Source organism: Echinops telfairi, unplaced genomic scaffold, assembly GCF_000313985.2.
Source record: "Echinops telfairi isolate 266 unplaced genomic scaffold, ASM31398v2 ScPeMD7_11;HRSCAF=52, whole genome shotgun sequence".
In the NCBI taxonomy this organism is placed as follows: Eukaryota; Metazoa; Chordata; class Mammalia; order Afrosoricida; family Tenrecidae; genus Echinops; species Echinops telfairi.
This window is the reverse complement of record NW_022103908.1, coordinates 5534156-5550601: the sequence shown is the minus strand read 5'-3', so window position 1 is coordinate 5550601 and position 16446 is coordinate 5534156.

Below are 16446 nucleotides of genomic sequence, written 5' to 3'. Positions count from 1 at the left end.
GCTGATACCAAGGGCTCAAGTAGAAAGGAAATGTTTTGAGAATGATGATGGCAACATATGTACAAATGTGCTTGACACAATGAATGAATGGATTGTGATAAGATCTGCAAACGCCCCCAATAAAATGACTTTTTTTAAAAGAAAGAAAGAAAAACAATAGTTATCTCTCTCTACATAGGATTTTTGCCTCAGAGGAACAATTCCACCTGGGGTCTTACCTGTCCAGACATTTTTGAAAGTGTGTAAGCTTTAAGAAGAACATGTTCTTCACAGAGAAGGTGTATCCAATCATGAGGTATTCCTAACCCCCTTAAGTCATATGCTGGCTTTCAAACACAAACAAGTAAAATTACTGCCATCAAGTCCCTGACAACTCATAATGACCTTATAGGACAGTTAGAACTGCCCTATGAGTTTCCAAGGTTGCAAATCTTTGAGGGAATAGAAATCCCTGTTGTTCCCCATGGAGGGGCAGGTGGTTTCAAACTACTAACCTTGGGGATCACAGGCCAGGGGAACCATATGTCACCAAGTCTTTCAGGGCTCTAAAGTCCCATGCAGTAGGCAGCTTTAGAGACAAAGCATTGCCACCTTTGTCTCTGTAAGGCAATGAAGGTCATTGAGATAAGCATGATGTATTGATCTTGTCTGGATAGTTAATATTGGTTCATTTTTGCTCAGAGAGGTTTTCTTCACCCTATCTAACTAGGAACAACACCTATGGCATGTGGAAAATAAGGAGCCCCGGTAGTGTAGTGGTCACACATGGGTCTGCTAACCACAAGGTTAGCAGTTCAAAGCCACCAGCTGCTCTGTGGGAGAAAGCCTTGGCTTTTTGTACTCCTAAAGAGTTGCGGTCCCAGAAATGTACAGGGGCAGTTCTGTTCTGTCCTACGGGGTCATTATGAGTCAAAATTGACTTACTGGCAATGAGTTTGGTTGTTTGTTTTTGTTGGGGGAGGGGACAAGGTTTTCAAATATGAAAAGGGACCCTTCCAACCCATTCTTCACAAAACATTCTATAACCAAAAGATGTTTGATGCGTATCTCAAGACCACTCAACGGGGAAAGAGTAGTCTTTCCAACAAATGGTGGCATGGTGCCTGGACGACCGGAAAGCCACATTTGAAAGGAAAAGAAAGAAAAAAGAAGAGTGGGAGGAAGGGAAGGGCACAGGGAGGGGAGGGGAGGAGGAAGGAAGGAAAACCGATCCTCTACCTCCCACCACAAACGAAAATGAACTCAAATGGGATCAACTGCCTACATGTAAATTACAAAAGTCTTGGAAGAAAAAATGGAGCTAAATTGTCATGACCTTGGATTTGGTCATGAATTTTTGGATATGACACCAAAAGTACAAGCAATAAAAGAAAAAGTAGATAAATTTACTTTCACCAAAATTAAATTGTTTGTGCACCAAATGATATTATTGAGACACTAAAGAGAACACATGCATCTATCCAGTAAAAACACAACATACAGTAAAAAGATACTAAAATGAAAATTACTTACCCAGAATTAGAAAATATGTTGAAGTAAATGTAGACCTTTATAACTCAAACACCACCACAACAAAAAACACAAATAAGCCAACTAAAACTAGACAAAGGACATGAGAAGTCATTTTTCTAAAGAAAATATACAAGTGACTAACAAGGACTTTTTTAAAAATAAAGATCTCAAAATCATTCATCATTGGGAGACTGTCAGTCACAATGACAGTGTGGTAAGACGTCACACCCACTTAAACCTATGGCCATCAAGGCCACTCAGACACCTAGTGACCCTGTACTGTACAGAGATCATTTTTCAGGCTGTAAATCTTTATGAAAGCAAAGGAACCTCATCTTTCTCCCTTGATATGGAACTGGCAACCTTGCTGTTAGCAGGGTAGCGCTTACCCCAGAGTGCCACCAGGGCTCCTTCATGCCCACTAAAAAAAAAAAGAAAACTGCCAGTCAATCAATTCTGACTTATTATCAATCACTAGGATGGCTAGGATCAAAAAGATGGAAAATAAATGCTACAACATGGATGAACTACACAAATGTGCTGAGTAAAAAATGCCAAGCCCAAAAGTGGTATAGTGTATGAATCTCCTTGGACTACTGAGGGGTCCTGGTGGCATAGTGGTACTAAGGTGGACTGCTAACCACAAGGTCAGTAGTTCAAAACCACCAACCACTGCAAGGGAGAAAGAGGAGGCTAACTATTCCTGTAAAGGTTTACAGTGTTGGAAACCCTCAGGGGTTTTGTACTAGTCCCTATAAGGTTGCCATGAGTTGGAATTAACTTGATGGCAATGAGTTTATGTGAAATATTCATTTAAAACAAATAAAAATTTTTAAAAACAGAATGCATATGGTGATTGCCAGGGGCTGAGCAAAAAGGAAAGTGGAGAGTAAGAGCTGAAGGCAAACAAGATTTCCTTCTGAGGCGATTAGATGCTGGGAAGTTAGGGCTGGAGGTGGTTGTTTCTGAACGTGGTGAAGGCACTCAATGACCCTCAATTGCTCACTGTCAAGTGGTTGACTTTTTTATGTGAATTCACCTCAATTTAAGAGGCAAGAGGGTGGTGTTCCAAGTGACCTCTTTTTAGCAGGTCACACCTCAGTGTGTGGTTGGAGAAGAGACCACATAAAAACGCCAGCTCCACTTGGAAATGATAGGCCAGGGAATTCCAAGTTCAACGCCAAGTCTGGTTTCCCTCTCCTCTCCTCACAACCTTTGCCTTTTTATGTAACCTACTTGAAGGTACCTCATTTGGAGAGAAGAAACCTTTACTTAAAACCAATCACAGCCAACACTCAATGAAGTCTTACATCAGTCATTGGCCCCCCACAATGTCCCTGATGCCTTTAGCTATGAGCGCTTCAGTTTAAGCCCTGAGACTTTACTCTTGTAAAGAAAGTTACTGTAAAACATGAAGTGTAAATATAATAAGAATGGCCAGGCGTGTCCTTTGCTTACAAATCAGGAATATGTCTGCAGGACCAACCAGACTCCTTCTAGCTAATCTTTCAAAGGATACCTCAGTATCTCTTTAGTGTCAGGAAGTCATTGTCTTCATTGGAGTTGAAGCCCAGACATAAATTGCCTAGGCTGCCACACTGTAAATCTGCCCGATCTGTGCCGTTCACTTTCAGGCCTGCATTGGCGCCTTTAAACCAGCCACTTCACACCTTCTCCAGCAACTCCAAATTATACAGCCACACGCTCATTTAAGGAAGGATTGGATTACCAGGAAAGGCTCCAGTGGAAACTTAACCATTAGCAAACACTTTGACGAAATGAGCCCCTTCAAAGGTAAAGAGGAAAAGAGCCACTGGCCAGGGAAAAGAAGGGCTTTAGTCTTATTTCTATAAACTTAAAACCGCTGGTTACGATCCTTCCTGACTTGGGGACATAGTTCTAATGCCAGACGGCAGGTAAACAATACTGGGGAGCCAGGCTTCATCTTAACTCAGTGCCCACCTTAATGCGGTAGTTACATCGTGTTTTGTCCACTTGATATATAAAAATGTAGGGTTGGTTTTCAACTTATCAATCAGGTCACAGTTTGGTAGTGCCTCCTTGTGGGCATGGCTTTCTCATAAGGAGGGCCCAGGGAACCTCCCCCTCTTTCTCTACCTTGACCTTCCTGCTGGCTGGACCAGGAGAACTGTCTGGGCCCTGCCATGTTTTCAGTGGCATTGGATCCACGTGACTGTGCACCCACCAGCCTGTGGCCTTCCTGCATTCTACATCATTGCATGTGACTACGTGGGTCTGAAGGGGGACTTTGGACGAGTATCGGACTTAAGGACTTGAGTTGGGCTGGGCTAAATATTATTCCTTGATATAAAGCTCTCGTATACACACGACTGTCTCTGGATTTGCTTCTCTACTCAACCCTGCCTAACACACATACCCCCCTGCATTATTAACTGAAGCTCTCCCTTGTCTCAACCCTGACTTAGTTCTTGCAAGTTTCAGTCTCCACCTCTGTCTTTAAGTTGACTCCCCTTTGTCCTTTAATGAGGCCCGGGGGCATGGTAGACTGCTAACTGCAAGGACAGCAGTTTGAACCCGCCAGCCCCTCCATGGGAGAAAGATGAGGCTTTTTACTCTCATGAAGATTGACAGACTCAGAAACTCACGGCACAATTCTACCCTATTCTGGAGGGCTGTTATGAGTCGGAAATGACTAGATGGCAAAGAGTTTGTTAGTTTTGTTGACAGTGCTTTTGTCCTTGAATTGATCATCTTTTTATAATTCGGCTTCCACCTTCCACAATGCCCTCTGCCAGCAAGTCTCCCAAATGTAAGCCACCCCTTTAGATCCTGAAATCTGATTCCTGCCACATCTTCCCTGTGAGACAGCCTCCGAATCCACCTTCGTCATGATAGCCGCTCGGGTTGTTTGCCGTCAAATTGATTCTAACTCCTATGGAGTCATAAAGAAACAAGAAGCAGAAATACAGCCACATACAGAATACGTGCAATGACTCCCCGTCTAGAGAGCTTCCCCAGGGAACCCTGCAGCTCTCTTCGAGCTTCTAGCTGTTGCTGTGTGGTTGGGTCTGACTCATGGCTACCTCAGCAGAGAAAAATTGAACTGCTCCACAGGATGGGACAGGACCAGATCACTAGGCCTGTGTTCTAAGCGCCTCTGGGTGGGTTTGAACTGCCAACCTTTTGGCTAAGAGTCAAGCACTTACTGCTTGCACCCAGGAGCTCCCACTTAGAGTCTCCAAAAGCAAACAGGCAAAGTTACTGCCATGGACTTGATGGCGACTCGGAACGGCACTATAGGACAGTGCGTTTCTGAGCCTGGAAATCTGTATGGGATTAGAAAGCACCACCTTTCTTTCTCGGAACAGCAGGTCGTTTTTAACTGCGAACTTTGTGGGCAGCAGCTAAAGGTGCAACCACTATGCCACCAGGGTTCCTTTTATAAACTGGTGGCATTTAAATTCACCTACAGGGTAGCCTAGCTGCCCCAGCAGTGCTGCCTGTTGGCAGTTCAAACCCACCCGTTGCTTCAAGGGAGAAAGATGCGCCTATCTGCTCTTGTAAAGATGTACAGGATCAGAAGCTCCAGACAGGGCTCCTATGGGTTGGAATTGAGGATAGTGGGTTTGGTCTTGGATTGGGGTACAGGGCAGGCTGAGTGACCTGGGAACTTGAGACCACTCAGAAAGGTAAACACGCGAGAATCTCTGTTGCTGTCCATGCTCCAGGTGACCTCTTTGAACAAGGTCCACTGTCCGTATGTAACTGGGGAAACACATTTCCTCCAGGAATCACAGACCAAGCACTTGGTAAAGCCTTTACCGCGGCTCCACATCCCCAAAGCCTGTAATTGCCCCAATATGCTCCAAACAATGCTTCCTATTTTCCAGTCACTTATGTGGAAGTCGAGGGGCAGTGGGGAATAGAGTGGGGGGCGGGGAGGCTATCAACAAGATGGATTGACACAGTGGCTGCGACAATGGGCGCGAGCATAGGAGCAATTGCACGATGTCATAGGACCAGATGGCATTTCTTTAGTTCGTGCTAAGTTCACTGTGAGTCGCACTGACTCAGTAACACCCACCAACAATATAGAACTGATCTATAGTCCAGAAGTACAAAGTGCAAGCTCGCAGCCCCAAACCAAATATGCAGGGGGACCTGCAAGCCCCAAAGGCTCATTAGGCAGCCAGATCCCAGGCACCCTGTCTGAACATAGGCGCACAAGTGTCATCTCCTCTACTTCATTCCAGAAACCCTCCTCCCCCGACCTCCCCATGGCATGAAGGAGTTGAACTGAATCGTCATATGGTCAGAAAGTACCCCTGCCCATCTTCCTAGGCTCTGTTTCCTCAATATTCAAACAAGACGTTCTTAAGTACTTAGAGAGCCTTCAAAGATGCCTAGGTTGGTATCATTTTACTTAAAAATTGAGCATTTTTAGTGCTTCACCCAGAAACGTGTTCATTTCTCTATATACGTTGACTGTTCACTTCAAGAATAAAGCCTTTCCCCCACTGTTTTTGACAACAGAAATCACAACAGTGAGGGGAAAAAAATACTGGTCGAAAGGTGTGTCCTGGCTCAGAGGCCCCATGAAACAGTCCCTGTAGCTTTGGGGAAAGTCAGCAACAGCAGGAAAGGACAAGCAAGCATACAGTGCACTCACGGCCCAACAATTGGCATGACTTTATATCCGCAGAGGTTTTGTAAAGGGTCCTGGGGGCTAAGGGAAGAGAATATCATTCCGCCGAGTTAAAAAATGAACTATGAACAACAGCATCACAAGGGATTAAATTTTCCAAATACTTATTCATTCGCCGACAAGACAATTGCAAGCAACTGTATCATCATAAAATGAGTTCCTGCAGATCCTAGTAGCATCGTGGAAATTAAATTAGCTCCTCTATTCTTAGTACAATGGATTATTCACATTGTAACGGAAGGCTGCTGACAGCACCCAAGGAGCCCTGCCTGAAACAGGGAAGTGGCCACCATTTCTGCTTCCTGCGGGTCTGTTTCCCCCCACCTCTACCCCCCAAGAAGGAAGCCCAACAACAGAAAGAAGCTGATTTTCTGTGCCATGTTCTCTTGGCTGAAAATGAAGATTTAGTGAGCATCGGTTGGATGCCAAGAACTAGTGGAGAGCCTAAAGCAGCCAGGTGAGCTATCAGTCCATTTCAGTCCCAGGCCCCCTGAAAAGCCGTGGCTAGGAGGATGCACACCACCCCCTCCAACCGAAAAGGACCCCCGGTTCTGCAACAGGAAAAAGGAGCAGCCAGAACAGACGTTGAAAGAGGCAAGTCGATCTTTTGAAATGTGTCACCTCTCCCCTTCGCCCATCCACCTGAGCTCTTCCGCGGTACTTTTGCAAACGGGCCATTATTGACCGAAGTGGTTTGCAGCAGAGGAACGACCTGAAAATTAGGAAAGAGTTCTTCTTGGATAAAGGGGGCTTGGATTCTCGCAGGAGAAACGCTGTTCGTCATCCACGTTGCAGTGAGAGGCGCTCCTAAAACCAAGAGCTAAGTGGATTTCTCATGCCACGTCTTGGAGGTGGCACACAAAGAAAGGTTCCCTGAGACAAAGAGGAAAGACTATGCCTTCAGAGTGGACCATTTTAGCTGGAGTGAACTGTAGGCTGTACTAGCTGTATGACTATCAACAACTCACTGAATTCTGGGCCTCAGTTTGCGCATTTGTAAAATGCAACTGACTGTGGAACCTACCTCCTCAAGCGCTGCTATGAGGATTGAGTGAAATGCCTTGTGTAAAACTGCCCAGCCTCAAACCCAGCATATCAAATGTGTTTAAGAATGTACAGGGAACTGCCAGAAATTCGAGCTACGTTTAGAAGAGGCTATAGAACACAGGATATCATTGCTTCTATCAGATGGATCCTGTATGAAAGCAGATAATTTCAGAATGATGTCTGCCTGCATTTTGTTGACCGTGCAAAGGCAGTCAACTTTATAGATCGTAAAAAAAAAATAGGAATGATATTGCAAAGGGTGGGAATGTCAGAACACATTATTGTGCTCTGCAAAACCCGTACATGGGCCAAGAGGCAGTCTTTTGAAGCGAATGAAGGGATACTGCAGGGCTTAAAGTTAGAAAAGGGGTCCACATCAGGATTGCATCCTTTCTCCATACTTCTTCCGTCGGTATGCTCAAAATCCAAGAAAGTGGATTATTTGAAAAAGAACATGGCACCAAGGTCGAAAGAAGGCTCATGAACAACCGTGGAGATGCAGGTGACACAGTCTTGCTTATTGAAAGTGAACAGAACTTGAACTACTGACTGATGAAAATGGGAGACTACAGCCTTCCGTGTGGATTACACCCCAACATAAAGAACACAAAAATCCTCAAAACTGGACCAATAAGCAACATCATGAAAGACAGAGCAAGGCCTGAAACTGCCAAGGATTTCATGTTACTTAAACCCACAATTACATCAATGGAAATCAAAGGATATATTGCATTGGGCAAATATGCTGCAAAAGACCTCTTTAAAGTGTTAAAAATAAAAAATAAACATTTTCTTTGAGGGTTAAAGTGCATCGGATCCATGCCATAATGGTGTAATGGTTGCATATTGGATTGATACCTGCAAGGTCAGCAGTTTAAAACCACCCCAAATGAGGTTTTCTACTCCTGTAAAGAATTATCGTATGAGAAACCCCCAAGCGCAGTTCTCTCTGGTCCTAGTAAGTCACCGTAAAGAGGAATCAACTTGGTGTCAGTGAGTTTTGACCATGAACCTACAAAGACTGCTTGTGCCATGATGTGTTCAACTTATTCATACATTGGATGGCCAAAGAAGAATGAATGCATTTGAATTATGACATGAGGGAAGAACATTGGACTCTCATAAGAATGAACAATTCTATTTCAGAAGGAATCCAGTCACCGTGATCCTTAGAAGCAAAGATCATGAGACTTCGGCTCATGTACTCAGGACATTCTATCAGGAGGGACTAGTCCTTGGAAAATGACCTCGTGCTTGGTAAAGTAGCAGGTCGGCATACAAGAAGACGACTGCAATGAGATGGATGGCTCCGTGGCTGCGACAATGGGTTCAAGCAGAGCAGTTACTTGTGAAGGGGGTGCAGGACCAGACAGTGTTTCCAAACCAGAAACCAAACTCACTACCACGGAGTCGATGCTGACTCACAGCAACCCGCTGTGGGCCTCTGAGACAGTAACTGTTGATGGAGTAGAAAGCCCACTCTTCCTCCTGCGGAGCTGCTGCTGGTTTCTGACTGCGCATCATGCGGATCACAGTCCAATGCGTAACCACTACACCAGCAGGACGCCTAGACCTTGTGGAATTTTATGAAAATGCAGGGTCACCGTGAGTAAGAACCGAGTGGATGGCACCTAACAACCACAAGAAAATGTTAGTTATGATTAATATATGAAAGCCCTCGGCCAGCTGTCAAGCATGACACACGCAGGTTATTCCATTACCCTTATGTAACACAAAATATTGCAGAATCAACTTCTAAGTGCTTCCAAATCACATGCTTGCGTTCTGTAAACAGGCTCATGTGACAAAATATGCCAGGTGGTGGCAAGTGTTCTGCCTGCCTGGAGGAGGCTGAGGTGAAAAGGGGGTGCCCCGACGAGCTGGGGAGGAAGGTGAAGAAGAAGTACAAGTGAAGCCACCGTTTGTCATTTTAACTGAGCTGAAGAGCTTTGTCCCCCGGAAAACCATCCTATTACAGCCCCAGTGTTCTCCTTCCACTCATCCCCAACCAACAACTTTAGGTTAGTAGATGAGAGCAAAACCATATCTGCCACCCAGGGAGCTGCTGAATCAGGACTGGGGGCAAGGCCCAAGGACCTCCAGTTCTCACATGGCCTTCAGTCATTCGTTTACCTGCAAGCACTGTCTCCCAATGAGCATTTGAAAAGATACCGCAGAGGGATTTCAAAGTCCTTCTGGAACGCACACCACTTCCGGCAAACATCAGATTTTACACGTTGCTAATTGTAAAGCCCATGTATAGATTCACACTACATTTTAGAAGTGGAGGACTAGTTAGTGGTCCCCAGGGAGGAGGGAGAAGGACCGGGGCAATGGGAGGAGCTGGATGCAGCCAGTCAAGGGTAGCGAGCAAGATCCTTGACAGAACTGGTCCATGTGAATATCTCGATTGTGATATCAAACTGTCTACAGTCTGTAGTTTGACAAGTTTTGTTTGAAAGTTTTCCATGGGAGGAGACCATACAAAGGATATATGAGAATGCTCTAGTCTACTATGTCTGATGATCTCAAAATAAAAAGAATACTTCGAAAAAGAAATAGGTGATCCCTAAGCAAGCGTTCTCACCATGACGATGAGCATCAGTCTCATTAAGCTCATCATCGTTAGGACCCATGTCCTCTCTCCCCTAAAAGCACCCACTTACAACTTTACCAGCCCCTCTCTAGGATGCTGCCAAATCTTCTTCTGTAACAGCCAGTAACACTGAGCAGCCGAAGAATCAGAGGACAGATGGGTCACAGATGCACCGCACAAGAGGCCTGAATCAGAAATGTTCCCAAACGTGAAAAGAAGCCTTGCAGTGCTGAGTGAGGAAAAGACAGAATCTTTCTGAGGTGGCTAAGGATGAATATATCCAGTTAGAGCCAGAACCCCAACAGGCACGTATTGTTTTTCCTGGTCTGTCAAGTGCTTCCACCTTTGACAGTCTTACCACATTTCGATTGCTGTCTATTAGTGAGAAATGTGTGCACTTTCCTCCTCTGACAAGTGGTCACCTCATCCAGTTTCCAGTTCACAGGTTATACTGCTGTGTCAGAGACAACTCTCTCGGAATGACTCAACTCAGCCGCCAACCCAACCACCTAGCTTTACTGAAGAGGAAAGTAGGACCAAGAGGTAATTGATTTGCCCAATGAATTAGGGCAAGACAAGAACTCAAGTCTCCTAACTTCTAGTTCAGTATTTGTATTAGGCTGGATTCTTTAGAGAATCAAAATTAGTGAAATGCAGATAGATAGATAGATAGATGATAGATAGATAGATAGATAACAATAAAGTGGCTCACATGGTGTTGAAATGGATAAATCCAATCTGCTTCAAATCTATGGCTCAGATATTAGGCTGGTGGCTTTCCCTGACTTGAGTAACTTTGGGGGCTGATGAACCAAGAAGCAGGAAGACCACAGCTGATGGATGCCGATGGAATATGAATCCACAGTCAGCAGCTCAGATGGCAGGCTCTGATGGCTCCCTGGGTCAGCAGGCAATCTAGCAGGCCTTTGACTCACGTGCAAAGGACCAGAGGCCAATGAGCCAGATGCAGGATGTCAACCACATCTCCAGAGAAACTTCCCTTATAACTGATTGTCTGATCACATCAGATCACATCATGGAGGTGATTACCTCATAACCTGCCAAACAATGGAGAATTATGGCCCTCACAAGTCGAGACACACCATTAAAGATTTCCAAAATGAACCACAGCCTCAGAGCACTCCTCATTCCCATCCACTCTGAGCTTCCTATTCAGTCCCACCAGGTAGCATTGTGCTTTTAACTGTTTAAGTTGAAAAGATACCATAAAGAGCACCATGAATTCTTTACCCAGTGCCCCACAGTGGTTACATCTTTCATAAATATAGTACAATATCAAAACCAGGAAGGTGATATAATATTTGCATGTTGCCTTATCATGTGTGCGAAATCATGTAGCTGCTACTGGAAACAAGGTACAGAATTATTCCATAACGACAAAGATCTCCTTTCTGACACTCATTTTTTTAAATCATTTTAAGTCCTTTTTTTTAAAGCATTTTATTGGGTCTCATAGAACTTTTATCACAACCTATACATACATCACTTGTGTAAAGCACATTGTTCATTCACTGCCCTCAACACTATCAAAACATTTGCTCTCCATTTAAGCCCTTGGCATCAGCTCCTCATTTTTCACCTCCCTCTCTGCTCCCCCCTCCCTCATGAACCCTTGATAATTTAGAAAGTATTATTATTTTGTCATATCTTATACTGTCTGACATCTCCCTTCGCCCACTTTTCTGTTTGTCCGTCCCCCAGGGAGGAGGTTATATGTATATCCTTGTAATCAGTTCCCCCTTTCTACCTCACCCTCCCTCCACCCTCCCGGTATCACCACTTTCACCACTGGTCCTGAAGAGATCATCCACCCTGGATTCCTTGTGTTTCCAGTTCTTATCTGTACTAGTGTACATCCTCTGGTCTAACCAGATTTGTAAGGTAGAATTGGGATCATGATAATGGGGGTGGGGGTGGAGGAAGGATTTAGGAACTAGAGGAACATCTGACACTCATTGATAGTCACATTCAACCACCTGAAACTGTCGCATTTCATGCCTAGCAACTATTAATCCAGTTTCCATCACGTCTTTGTCAATTAGAAAGTTATGATATGTGATCTTTTGAGATTGATTATCTTTTTTACTCACCACAATTCCCTTTAGATTCATCAAAGTTGTTTGATGGATTGAAAGTTGGCTCTTTTTTCCGTGCTGAGTTGTATGTATTCTATAATATGGATGTTGTCTTGTTTAACCGTTCATGCGTGGTGTGGCATTTTGGTTGTTACTAAGTTTGGCCCATTATAAAGTTGCTATGAACATTCCTGTAGAAGGCTTAGTGTGGGCATAAGTTTTCATTTCTCTGCACAAAACTTCAAGATATGTGATAAGGGCATTTTACATGTTATGCAGTAAGTGAATGTTCAGTTGGATTTTGTTTTATATTTTAAAACTGCAATACCAAAGCCCATAAGGATCTATATAACTTGACCCTCCCCTACTGTCTGACTCTAATTCCAATTATTCATTATATCATGAACTCCTGACCTGCTATTGAAATGGTTTTCTTACTCTGTCCTGAAAAACCACACATCCTCTTCTGCCTCAGGGTCTTCGCACTTATTCTTCCCTCTGCCTGGAATGTTATTCCCATGTATACCATTTCCACACTGTCTTAATTTTACTCAAACAGCATTCTTTCCCTCTTACTTCCCAGCCACTCTACCTCCCAACTAACTTCTCCTTAATTTGTTTGCTCCTCAGCACTATCAGCCTCAAACATACCCCAGATTTTTCTTAGCTGATGTATTCTCCCTCCATTTTCACTAGAATGCGAGCTGCCCTAAGGCAGAAATCTGTGCCCTGCAGAGCCCCCAGCACTTAAACTCCTGACACATAATGATTCTGTTGTTTGGTGCTTTTGAGTCAGTTCCAACTCACAGCAAACTTATGTACTACAGAACAAAACACCGCCGGGTCCTGCTCCGTTCTTACAATCATTGTCACGGCCAAGCCCATCATTGCAGCCATCATGTAAATCCATCTTGTGAAAGGTGGATTTTACACTGCCCCTCTCCTTGACCAAGTATGGTGTCCTTCTTCCAGTACTGACCTATCCTGAAAACATGTGAAAAACCTGTCTTGCCATCCTTGTCTCTAACGAGCAGTCTGGCTGTACTTCTTCCAAGACACATTTGTTCGTTCTTCTGGTAGTTCATGGGACTTTCAATATTTTTCAACAGAAACATAATTCAAATGGATGATAGGTAGGTTTATTGTGTCAACCTGGCCAATAGGAGCATGAGGGATGAATAAGGTCACAGTTTGATTGGGGGCAGCAAAGAGATAAATGGCTCCACAAGGTCACCCACTCTCTCCCTTGCTCTCTGGTGATCAGACCAGGGTGAGGCTGCTTTAGCTAGTTTTCTGCCTCACCTTGTGTACTACACCACCTATGGGACAGCCAACCTGTGGATCCTGTTGCTAGAGTTAGAGGTTCCTTTGAGACCTGCTTCTCCATTGCTTGAGCTTGAGGCTGGTGGATCCTGTTTTCTTGCATTGCTTGAGTTTGATATCCCTTCGGGTCTGCTTCACTATGCTCCTGAACTGCTGATTGTTAGTGACCCTCTCTGCTGTTTTCTGCCTGTAGGCAGACTGCCGCATTGCCCAAGGGAAGACTCAGCTATCTGCTTCCTTGACCTGGGACCCAGCAGGTCTATTGAGTTGAAGGACTTCCAGTATAGTAACTGCTCCATGGAAGTGAGTTGAACTGAGCCCTCTGTTCTGCTGTGTGGACTAATTACCTGTGATATCCTTTCTTGCTGTATAAATCTATCTCTCTATCTAGACATATAGAGATATATATTCATAAGTGTCTGGTTATGTTTCTCTAGAGAACCCTGCCTAACACACAATGTTAATTCTTTTTCACTACTTCTTATTCAATGTCAAACTTTGCATGTATATGAGATGACTGGAAATACCATGGCTTGAGTCGGGTGCACCTTTGTTCTTACTGTAATAACACCCTTCCTTTAAAGTGGTCTGTAAAGCAGATTTACCCAATGCAATTCGTCATTTGATCTCTTGACTGCTGCTTCCATGGCCATCTACTGTGGATCTCAGCGAGATGAAATCCTTGACAACTTCAATCTTTTCTGTTTTCATAATGTTACATATTGTCTAGTTGTGAGGGCTTTGGTCTTCTTTAAATTGAGCTTCAATCCTTGATCTTCATCAGCAAGTGCTTCAGATCCTTCTCTCATTCAGCAATCAAGGTTGTGTTATCTGTATATCAAAGGTTGTTAAGAAACCTTCCTCTGGATACCATGCTCTTCTTCATATCAGTTTCTCTGATTATTTGGTCAGCATACAAATTAAATAGTTATGGTGAGAGGCTACAACCCTGACACACACTTTTCCTGATTGAAATCATACAATATTCCTCTTGATCCGTGTACAGATTGTACATGAGCACAATTAATTGCTTTGGAATTCCCATTCTTTCAAGCCTATCCATTAGGATTCACAAAGTCAATTGTAGACAGGTAAACATCTTTCTAGTGTTCAATATTTTCAGCCAAGATTCATCTGACATCAACAATGGTATCTCTCATGCCATCCTCTTCTGAATATGACCTACACCTCTGGCAGTTCCTTGTCTGTGTACTACCGTCACTGTTGTAGGATGATCTTCAGCAAAAATTTACCTGTATATGAGATCAGTGATCATGTTCAATAATTTGTGCACTCTGTTGGGTCACTTTTCTTTAGAATGGGTACAAATGTAGATCTCGTCTAGTCAACTGGTCAACTGGTATCTATATTTTCTGGCATAGGCAAATGAGAGTTTCTAGTGGTTCATCAGCTTGTTAAAACATTTCAATAAGTATCACATCAATAACTTGAGGCTTATTTTTGGCCATGCTGCTTGAATTTACTTCTGCATCATTTGCTCTTGGACATATGCTATTCCTTGACCTGCATGTTGACTAGTTCTTTGTGTTACAGTGACTCTGTGTATTCTTTTCATCTTCTTTTGATATATCATTTGATATTTTGCACATAGAATCTTTCTATAGTACAACTCAAGGCATGACACATAACAGATGTTTAATAAATGTGCTTTAGTGAATGCATGGATAGATAAGTAAATAAATGCTAATGACAAAAATATGACTGCCAGCAACTTAAAATTCTTTTGTAATTTGTTTTTTAATCTTTATTAAATTAGTTTTATTGAATTATAATGAACACATCACACAATTCAATAGTTCAATTATATGAAGAAGGGTTGTCAAATCATCAGTCAACTTTGGAGCATTCTTTTCCTTGTGCCTATTGTGTTGTCTTTCCCTTGCTTACTCTCCCTTTTCATGACCCCAAGTAATTAGTATTTCAGTTACTGTATTCATAAATCCTGGCTACCCTATATATTGAAAAATATATATGAAACAAGGACAAAGAACAGAAGGGGGGAAAGGACCCAGCAGCTATGATCATGTAAAACAGTGGAAGACCACAATCTAAAAAAAAGCAAATGATAATAAAAATTGAGGATAAATTGAAATTGGGTCCAAAAAGCGATCTAATGACAAGGTGTTACATCCGATTCTAAATACAGCTGCTAAGACGGTTTTTGAAATGCTCTTTGTCTGGCATTAGAGCTACTCATTCCTAGTCTGTGGGCAGTGGGGACTCAACAGGGACTCAATCAATGAAGAGACACTATCCTTGTGTAGACATTATCCTAAGTGCTTTGAGATGGAGACCAAATCAAAGCACAAAATCATACACACCTGATGGGATTAGGTATCAGGCATCTAAGACCCAGAACAAAACCATACCCAAGGTGAATGGGGAGGATGGGCATGGAGTGGAGACCCAATGCCCATCTGTAGACAATTGGACATCCCTTCACAGAGGGGGTCACAGGGAAGAGATGAGCCTGTCAGGGTGCAGTATAGAACCAATGAAACGCACAACTTTCCTCTAGTTCTTTGGTGCTTCCTTCACCCCACTATCATGACCTCAATTCTACCTTACAAATTGGATTAGACCAGAGCCGGCACACTGCTACAGATAAGAGCCCGAAACACAGGGAATCCAGGATAGATAAACCCCTAAGAGCCACCAAGGAGAGTAGAGATACCAGTAAGATTAGGGGATGGTGGGGGGAGAAAGGAAGAATTGATCACAGGATCAATCTCGAATACCCTCTCAGGGGAATGAACAATGGAAAAGTAGTTGAGGGGCGAAGATGCACGATATAAGATATATAATCTATATATCAACTTAACTTAAATAAAAATCTATAACTTATCAAGGGTTCATGAGGGAGGTGGAAGGGAGAGGGAAGAAATGGGTAGCTGATTTCAGGGGCTCAAGTGGGAAGAGAATGCTTTGAAATGATGATGGTGGCATATGTGCAAATATACTTGACACACTGGATGAATGTGTGGATTGTGATAAGAGATGTAAGAGCCCCCAGTGAAGGTATTTTTTAGAGGAGATGAGCCAGTCAGCGTGCTGTGTAGCAACAATGAAACATACAACTTTCCTCTAGTTCTTAAATGCTGCCTTCCCCGACTATCATGATCCCAATTCTACCTTACAAATCCAGCTAGACCAGAGGATGTACA